This window comes from Anser brachyrhynchus (genome assembly GCF_964034855.1).
Source record: "Anser brachyrhynchus genome assembly, chromosome: 1".
NCBI lineage: Eukaryota > Metazoa > Chordata > Aves > Anseriformes > Anatidae > Anser > Anser brachyrhynchus.
In genome coordinates this window covers 166,138,827-166,147,956 of record NC_137694.1, presented here as the reverse complement: position 1 = coordinate 166,147,956, position 9,130 = coordinate 166,138,827, and the positions used below count along the sequence as shown (strand labels likewise).

At 36.6% G+C, this 9,130-nt stretch overlaps 1 long non-coding RNA gene across 1 annotated transcript; it reads right to left on the bottom strand.

The window, feature by feature from the left end:
• Positions 1-592: 592 nt before the first annotated feature.
• Positions 593-8,677, bottom strand: LOC308187990. Its single transcript, XR_013945055.1, has 3 exons — positions 8,438-8,677; positions 3,781-3,910; positions 593-777 (listed from the first exon to the last, which is right to left on the bottom strand). It is a non-coding gene; the product is annotated as an uncharacterized lncRNA (long non-coding RNA).
• Positions 8,678-9,130: the final 453 nt, after the last annotated feature.

Here is a 9,130-nt window from a genome sequence, read left to right as displayed (position 1 = left end):
ACTTATTTATTTATTTATTTGTTTGTTTGTTTTCATTTCAGGTACAGGATAATAAGGTTGCAGTTAGGCTGGTAGAGAAACATGGGGCAAATTCTCAGATATTTCCTATACGATTCAGTATGTTACCACATGTCATAACTGAAGAAAATATGTGTAATCCCAGCTGCTGTGAAAATGTTTTAACAAAAACCCTGCCAAAATTCCCTCCGTTTTCAAAATAACCCAGATTCCACCCTAGACACTGGCTTGAAGATAGATGTGTCAGAAAATCTTACTTAATTGGTTTTCTTGCCTCAGAAGAGTACATAACTTTCCTGACTCCAACATTCTGAAAATGGGACTGCTGTTTAAATTAGGTGTTTTTGTTTATGATACTAGGCAGCAGTAAAGTATACCTTAAATAATGATTTACTGAGTTTTGATTTTAGGATTTTCATATTGCTTTTTTTCCCATCTGTTTTAAAACACCTCATCCATCTGGATTATTGCAATGGAGAGTGAATAAACAAACAAACAAACCTACAAACAAACACATTTATGTAAATTTTAATATGGATATTTCAGCCAATGTGAAAAGTATATTTTGGCCTTTTTAGCTAAACTACACTTATGGTCATGGTTATCAAACCTCAGAGCTCAGGCTTTTCATTTCCAGTTGTAGGTGTTAAGATCTCAGGTAAATAGGCCACGTATGAAGACTGGATATGAAGGTCTTGAGCTTTCTTCAGATGAACCTTCAGTGACTATACACCTCATTTTGGATTCCCATCTAGGTGCCTAAATGTAGGTGAAATGAACACACCTTTAAGCCAGGTTCATTCATTTTCTTAATATTATCTTCCAGGAGTTGATTTGATTAAATCCCTTTTAGGACAGATGGAGAACCTGGTCACTGGAAAAACCTTGTAGGCCACAGTTAAAATTCCCTGCATAAACTCTTCTACATCTCGCCCCTGCTGCATACCTTCACTGAAATTTCTTGTGCTGCTGTAGGGCAGGATCATGTCTGACCTACACCAACATAAAAAAAAATCAACTCCAGTCTCACAACTTCATCCTCTGACATTTTAAACTATCTTCTGCAACCAAATTCCTAATGTTTTGACCATTTTGTTTTCAATGAGTTGTGTAGCATTGGAATAGGCTGCCCAGGGAAGTGGCTGAGTCACCATTACTGGAGGTCTTGAAGAAACATGTAGGTGTAAAACTTAGTAGCATGGTTTAGTGGTGGACTTGTCAGTACTAGGTTAAAGGTTGGACCAGATGATCTTAGAGGTCTTTTCCAACCTAAATAATTCTATGATTCTATGATTTAGATTAAGTGTAAAGATCTACTAAGGATATGTCAATATCTGAGTGAGTGACTTCTAGTTCTCCTTAAATTAGTGAAGAGGTCAAGAGAAATTCATACTTTTAGATCTGGCTTATTACAGAGATCTACAATAGGATGAGATAGATAACAGCCTACAGCCTACAGTGTCTCTTCATTGATCTGGGAGTTTAAAGGTAGATGTAACAAACTCCTACAGTTGGTCAGTTAAAACACACCAGAGTAGGCAATGTATTCTTTCCTTAATTCTGGATGCATTTATATCTACCACACAAAGTAATACTGTCTCAGGATTTACTTGTATCAAAACTTCTGTTTCTGTTTTTATACCTACAAGAAAACTAGTCTGAACAGAACTTTGACATTTATTCCACGAAATTAGGATGAAAAGACAAAGTAATGACTTCCCCTATGGAATTAATATTCTTTAATAATGCTATGTGACCCATGCTATGTGGCACTGAAACAGGCTCCCCAGGGAAGAGGTCATGGCACCGAGACTGCTAGAGTTCAAGAAGCATTTGGACAATGCCCTCAGACATATGGTCTGTTTTTTAAGCAGTCCTGTGTGGAGCCAGGAGTTGGATTTGATGATCCTTGTGAGTCCCTTCCAACTCAAGATATTCTATGATTTTGTGATCATATTTTTTGTCTAAACAGTGTAAAAAAATAACAAAAGATTGAAAACTTCTTAATATAAAATTAAAACTTTTGACCTCAAAATAAAACAAAAAGGTTGAAATAATTCATTACAGTATGATTCAGAAATCTTAAGGTAGACATCTAAAGTAGGACAGATGCATCACAACCTAGATGTGCTATGTTGTCTCCACAAGGTATAGCTGACAAGTTGCCATTCAGCTGCATGACATGGTGCCAGCTCTCCATGGTACATCTACAGCTCCCATCCCAGACCATAATCTGGAGTTTGCCCTTGCCAGCTGTGTCTGGACCACTCCTGGCAGCACAGGCAACATGGGAGCCTTTTCCAGCCTGTGTCTGTGCCTTGTGAGTCAGACAGTTCACTGCAGAATTTTATCGCAGTGGGAACAATCATGCAGGTGATGCGGAGACTTTGGCTACCAACACTGGTCATTGAAATTATTGGGGATGATGATGGTGGATCAGAAAAAAGACCATCTGAAGTTCTCAGAGCAGGGATGCAGGCAGTGATATACAAAGGTCAGACTGCTTATGCTCACTGTTGTCTTTGAAATTTTTTTTAGGGGAAATTTCTCTCTGCATCCCACCCTCTACCCTTTCTCTTCTCTTCTTATTCCTGCTGTCTCTGTCACATTATATCAATGACACAAAAAGCTTCTCGATTGCATGCAAATCAGAGCACAGAATTTGCACTTAGCTAAGTTAAAGCAGTAGATGTGATTCAAGTGTCTTTCTTAGGTAAGTTGATCTTCCGCAGATACAGTTTGTTCTAGGAAAGTGAACAGCACACCAGATTAAAACAAACAAACAAAAAACACCTTAAAAGAGAAAGGACTTTTTTTTTTTTTTTTCTGAAATCTGTCTTATTATTACAGTGTCTGCAACCGTCACTGACTTCAGCACAGTCTGTGCACATTACAGCACTGAAAACTGAGACATTATAGTTCTTCTTTCCATTCTGGAACCAGTCAAGAGGCTAAATAAGTTCCCGACTAGCTCAGAGACGCTCCTGGCTCTTTATTATATCATGGTGATATTAGATCTGGAGCTGTTAATTAATACATTTTAAAGACATATTTAGTCTTAGTTATAGCAGATGTGGCACTGTTAATGCTCTGCCATTCCACCCTAGGTTCTCTTCACTCTTTGAACATTACGCTTTCATTTTAACAAGATTTTCTCTTTCACTAGATTTTTTTTCAGATATCTGTTAGCCTGGGGGGGGTGGGGTGAGGGGGGAAGAGGTGTTTGTTTGTTTTGGTTTTGTTTTTTTCCATTACAAGCAGGTGTATAAGTGATTGGTTTATACAAATTTCAGAGGGATTCTTTTTCAGATCATAGACCTATAGGGAATATGTAGCTAATTTAAAATGCTTCACAGATTTACACTGAAAGATGTTCCATAAAAGAATGACACTACAAGTTACATCAAACAAGCAAACATTTGTTATGGGGACAGTAAAATTTACTTTTCACAAAAGGAGCCTACAGTAATAATGCATTCAATTCTATTTCCCAGAATGCTTCTTAAGTATGTTAATAAAGTCTTTATTGTGTCTGCTTATAAAAGTCGCCACCATTTCCCATTAGAAAGTCTCTGTTTATTCATCAAACATTTACTGACAGTGACTGCTGGGAGCAGGCTCAGATTTCCACTCCATTACACGTTTGTGGCATAAAACACATTAATTATAGATATATTACAATATTCAACTCATTGAGGAAAAATTAGATGATCAAGGCTCATTTTCCTTGACAATAAGCAAGTTAATGAAAATACTAATTACCTGATGATGAAGTGGAGCCTTCAGGATTGAACACTTAGCATCTGTAGAAGAGCTCTGTGAATCTAGCACAGAATATTAAAGCCAGAAGCACTGGAAGTCTGAAGGGTGGTTCACGAGGTCATCATATGCCCTTTAATCACAGGACAGAGAGTAGTTAGTTCATGATATAAACTTTTATATGCAGCTTTGCTATATGTCATGAAAAGCCACACAAGCACAGTGTTCATTTAAAAATATATATATAGATAGATAGATAATTTAATTAATAGATACATTGTCTAGCTCAACTTTTTGTAAAGGAACTTTGAGACCTAACTATGATGAATTGCAGTATACAGAGGCAGGAGAACACTAGAATGAAGAAGAATAAGGAACGGTCACAAAACTTCCTTCATTTTCTCTGATTTCAGATAGTCGTAATCAAAACTAATGTCATATGAAGTTAAACCATTTCAAATTCAGAAGATTCATCCATTTATTTATTTATTTATTTTTGTTACAGCCACTTATGTTTTTGTGCCTGTGCAGTTCTTTTTTACCACTTCCAACTTAGACTGTAAATTGGAATCACCGATTATATCATCCTCTGGTTTCTTTCCAAGATCAAGTTTATTTCTCATCTGCTTTTGACATTTCACCAATACATCTATGTAACTTCTGAGGCTGGGGAACTCCCTTGACTCTGGACTGCATACCCCAAAACATTCTGAAACACTGTTCTCACTGCCTGATAAAGATAGAAATATATTTTCTGTTTATTCAGATTAACTAATTTTCCCCCCATCACTGTGTTTGATAGTAACTTGTTAGCAATTAAACATGAAAACATATTTCCTCATATATTGGGATTTTCCCAAATTGCTAAGTAATAAATAATAATATTTCCAAAGTATTTTTATCTTCTGAATATAGTGTTTAACTAATATTTTCGATTCATAGATTTTCTATGGGCATCAGTACTGTATCACCTGGTAAACTAATATAAATACTTTCTATCTGCCCCAGGACCCTGTTGTAAGTCATGGGTAACAAAATCTCCAGTGTGACTTATTCTGCTGACACCTACTTTTTAATATATTCTGCTTGTGAAAAGATTAGCTATGAAAAGTTGACAACCTCATTTCTAGGAGCAGGATAGTGGGGAGTTTGCAGAGCACAAATGAGTATATTAGTGAAAATCTGCACTGTGTGACAAAGGTTTCATGGAAACACCATACAAGTTTTGATTTTGCATTTTCAAGCCCCTTACATTTGGGCACTCAAAATTCAGTTTATCATGTTAAACTTGTCCATATTGCAACAATTGCTACTGCTTTGTAGCTTGATGTTGTCTGTAGCATCATACTAAAGCAAACAATCAATATCACTTCCCATATAACAAGAAAATATCTATGTAAAAATAATCCAACATCTTTCCAAAACATTTCAAACTATCAGATCTGAAACCATTTTGAATAAATTTCTTTAAAGTGTTCCATTCCTCCCATTCCTTGAAGTGTGTGTTTTTGTATCATCTTGTCGGAAATCACTGGCAAAGGACTGAAAAAGTAGAATGAGCTTTTAACCTGATAAAACACAGAAAGGCCTGCAACTCAGACTTCTCTTGTTATTGATCCTTAGCATATCTCTATATGTGAAATTGAAGCTTTTATTTTATATCCCTGAGTTTTTGCTGAAATGGGATGTAAACAGCACAAATACTATGACCACTTTGAAAACAGCTAGGAAAAAGAGCATCCACAAGCATTTCCACTCTTCAGGAGGCACATAAGATTTAGTAGAAGCTTTCCTCAGAACTGTCATCTAACATTAGTCATATTTCTTTATTTTGCTGGCTGGCTAATTCCACTTTATATACTAAAGAGGGACACAGAATATTTTGACTGAAAAGATGAAAGCTGTACTTATGTTAGCAGTCTCCACCATCTTCTCCGCCACAGACAGCAACTATATCCCATAGGTCTTTTATACCATTTTCTAAGAAACTTTGTGATCTTCATATTCCACGAGTTTATTAAAAAATATTTAAAATGGCTACTTTACTTCAGACTGGACATTCGTCTGATTTGCCTCTGACAATTGCCAGTAGTGAGTGCTCAGGAAAAACAGCAGCAAGGGTACACTTCCGTACACTTCCTCTGTCAGCTTTCAGAAATCTATAGAGTGAATAGTATTCATCATCTGATATTTCTCCACACAGTTTATATTTGTTTTGCTATAATTTAGAATTACAACACAAATGCAAAATAAGCCTATCACCTAATCTATTTTTGCAGTCCAAGATTTTTTGAGTCTCCCGTTATTAAGGATAATTTCTTAGCAAATTTACTAGCTAGAATCAAAAAGAGGGCATCAGATCAACATTACAGTTATAACTTCTAACATTGTCATTGCTCATAGAGTGTACAGGAAGAACTAGGTACCTAAAAGCATGTACAAAAAAAAAAAACAAAATGCTGAGCAACAGGCCACCTAAGTCATTGTGTGAGAAGTGACATGGAGAAGGACGTACTTCTTAGCTTCTCTACTAAGTGCGTATACTCAGACTGAAAGGGAAACACACATTCAAATGACGTATATAATCCTGAACGCACCTCTCAGTATAGGTTTCTAGTTAGAGTTATTTTTTTATTCTGATGGCAGAAGAAGAAGGAGAGATATTGACTCTTTTCGTAGTTTATAAAGTAATGCATACTTTGGAAACAAGATATGATGATTCCTGTCCTTTATCTGTTTGACTTAAATCCCATAAACATACAGGAAGATGCATTGGCCAGATACTATGAGCAAAACAGATAGACATGAAACCTGTTGGTGTTCACGAATGAGATACATGTACAGTGTTGTCAAGATTTGAGTGGTTTTTCCCATTTCCTCTGGAAGAATACAGATGACATATGTTGCACATTGCTAAGGAATAACCCCCTTAAGGCCAACTGGCCACCTTCACAGTGCACAGCATTTGGTCCTGCAGTTATCTATGTTCTATGCATTGGCCTTGTGAGCCTGGAACAAGATAATTATGCTCTTAGTTGTTTTTTGTTTGTTTGTTTGTTTGTTTTCAGCTCAGATGGTCCAAAATAATGTGTCTCAGCCCAGAAAGGTGGTGTTTTCATAGCATGATATGGAAGAATTTGTTGTATACTTTGAGATGTCTGAGGATGCAAAGCCAACTGCACTAGTGTTGGAAGACTGTCTAGGACAGAGGGAACTAAATCAGTGTAGAGTCTTATTTATGTTGTCAGCCGTGCTGAACTATCTCCAGAATGACATTTGGGGTTTCTTTTCAGTAGGCCTAACTGGTCATTCTAAAAGAGACGTTTGGAGCAAACTGATACAGTACTCAGTTATTTGACAGCATGGAAATATGTATACCAAAATCATTCCTGCCATATTCTCTTTCTGGTTTGACCTGTTCTCACTTTGTTTTCGTGTTCTTCACTGATAGATCAAAAAGCACCTCTTCAACACATCTGTGCTCTGACAGCAATGTAAACTGAAATTGCAAGTAGACAAGTATCTAGTCCCTTAGCTCTTTCACTGAAGGCCATGCTTAGATACACTATTGTTTTTTACATTCTTTCACATTTAATTGATTTTTCCAACACTTGCCATTCTTTGTAAATATTGCTATAACTTTATTCATTCACCTTACTGTTTCACAGAGGAACACATGTCTAACAGGAATCATATATTGTTAAAAGACTTAGTCTGTGCAAAGGAGAAATATCAAACTGTATATATGCAATACCAAGTTTTGATGTAGAGAGTAGAGACACACTTTACACATATGCACACACAGGGTTTGGGATGCAAAAAGCCTTCATACAAGTCCCATAATCTAAATCTAAGAGCTGGTGTTCCTGTAGACAGTAGTGCAGATTAATTACGGTAGTAATATTTAGAGTTTCATCTTTATGAAAGATCCATCCTTTGTGTGCTAATATGGATCTACCTAAGCAAAATGAAGGCTTCAGCAGAATTTCAGAGAAAAAAAAAATAGTTTTCTGTCATGTGAAATTACATAAGATATTTTCAAAAGAAATTTTGCAAGGCAGTTCCCAGCAGTTTTATAGACTCTATAAAATTGACCATATTTTACTCGGTTCAACAGTCAGAATTCTCATTGTACATCAACAGAAATTTTGTGTAATTCCCTATCAGTGGGTCAAGTCACTGCAATGTAATATTTCTGCCTCCATTTCAGGAGCAAAAAGTTTAATCACAATAGAAAAATATTCAAAATGATGAGTAAAGTAGAAAAAGAGATCTATTTGTGTGTGTGTATCTTAAACACAGTAGCACACATTTTGAAAACAGTTTGTCACAGGGATGCCACAGGAGAGCATCCTCAGGCAACATGAAGAAGAAACCAGCAACTACACATTACCAGTACAGAACATCTTTGTACAAGCCGAACAAACTCTTAAACTTTGTTTAAATTATGGTTCAACATCAGTCACTATTACACTCTGTGGTTTCAGAAGCACCAAATTAGTGCAAAATTCAAACTTTCCAACTGAAGTGTGAAACTCTATCCCTTTCCAAGGCGTATTTATTTCTCATTTTTCTCATATTTAACCAATCTCAGCTGTCTGTCTCAGGTCCTGCAAGTGAAAAGGTACAGGTAGGTGCCATGGGCTGAGTTTAGACTTACCTGTAGTAGTCCTCCACAGTTTCTGTTCAGTTGGTGGTCACAGGTTTCCTAGTCACATCCTGAAAATGAGGAGATGCCACTTCACACAGTCACTCTGTCATACAGAGTCTGGACATCAGAAATGCTCTCTGGTCTGGAAATATGAGAAGAGCCATAAGAAGAACACTTACACTAGTCACCCCAGCATGGGGCTCAGTTGCCTGAACACACATGTCTAGTCACATTTGAAATAACCCAAACTCTCCCTCCTAGCCTCAATCCGCTGTTCCAGGAGGGATGGAGTTTTCAGCTGGTCCTATATCATATTGGCAATCCTATGGAGTTGTATAAATCCGATGGCATCTCTGATGGCACTGAAGACTTCTGTTTAAAAATCTCACCTAAATTCCTGATCACTGTCTAAAATTAGACAAGAAGAATCCCAGCCATGGTATATAATCTCTCCACAGCTCGTTGTGCATTTTTATCCAGACTTCAGGTGTATTTATATATTTACATGGGAGGATAGGATACCAGAATGATTTTTCTAAAGAGCTAAGCGTCTTAGTTGCCCATTTTCCATTGAGATCAAGAGAACCTGGGCACCTAACACATTAAGAAGTTTTAAATATTTTATCTGCATCTCTCAATGATTTATATTTTTAGAAATCGTACCTCTTGCAGTAAAAATGTACTGGTATTAACCGCTTAAGC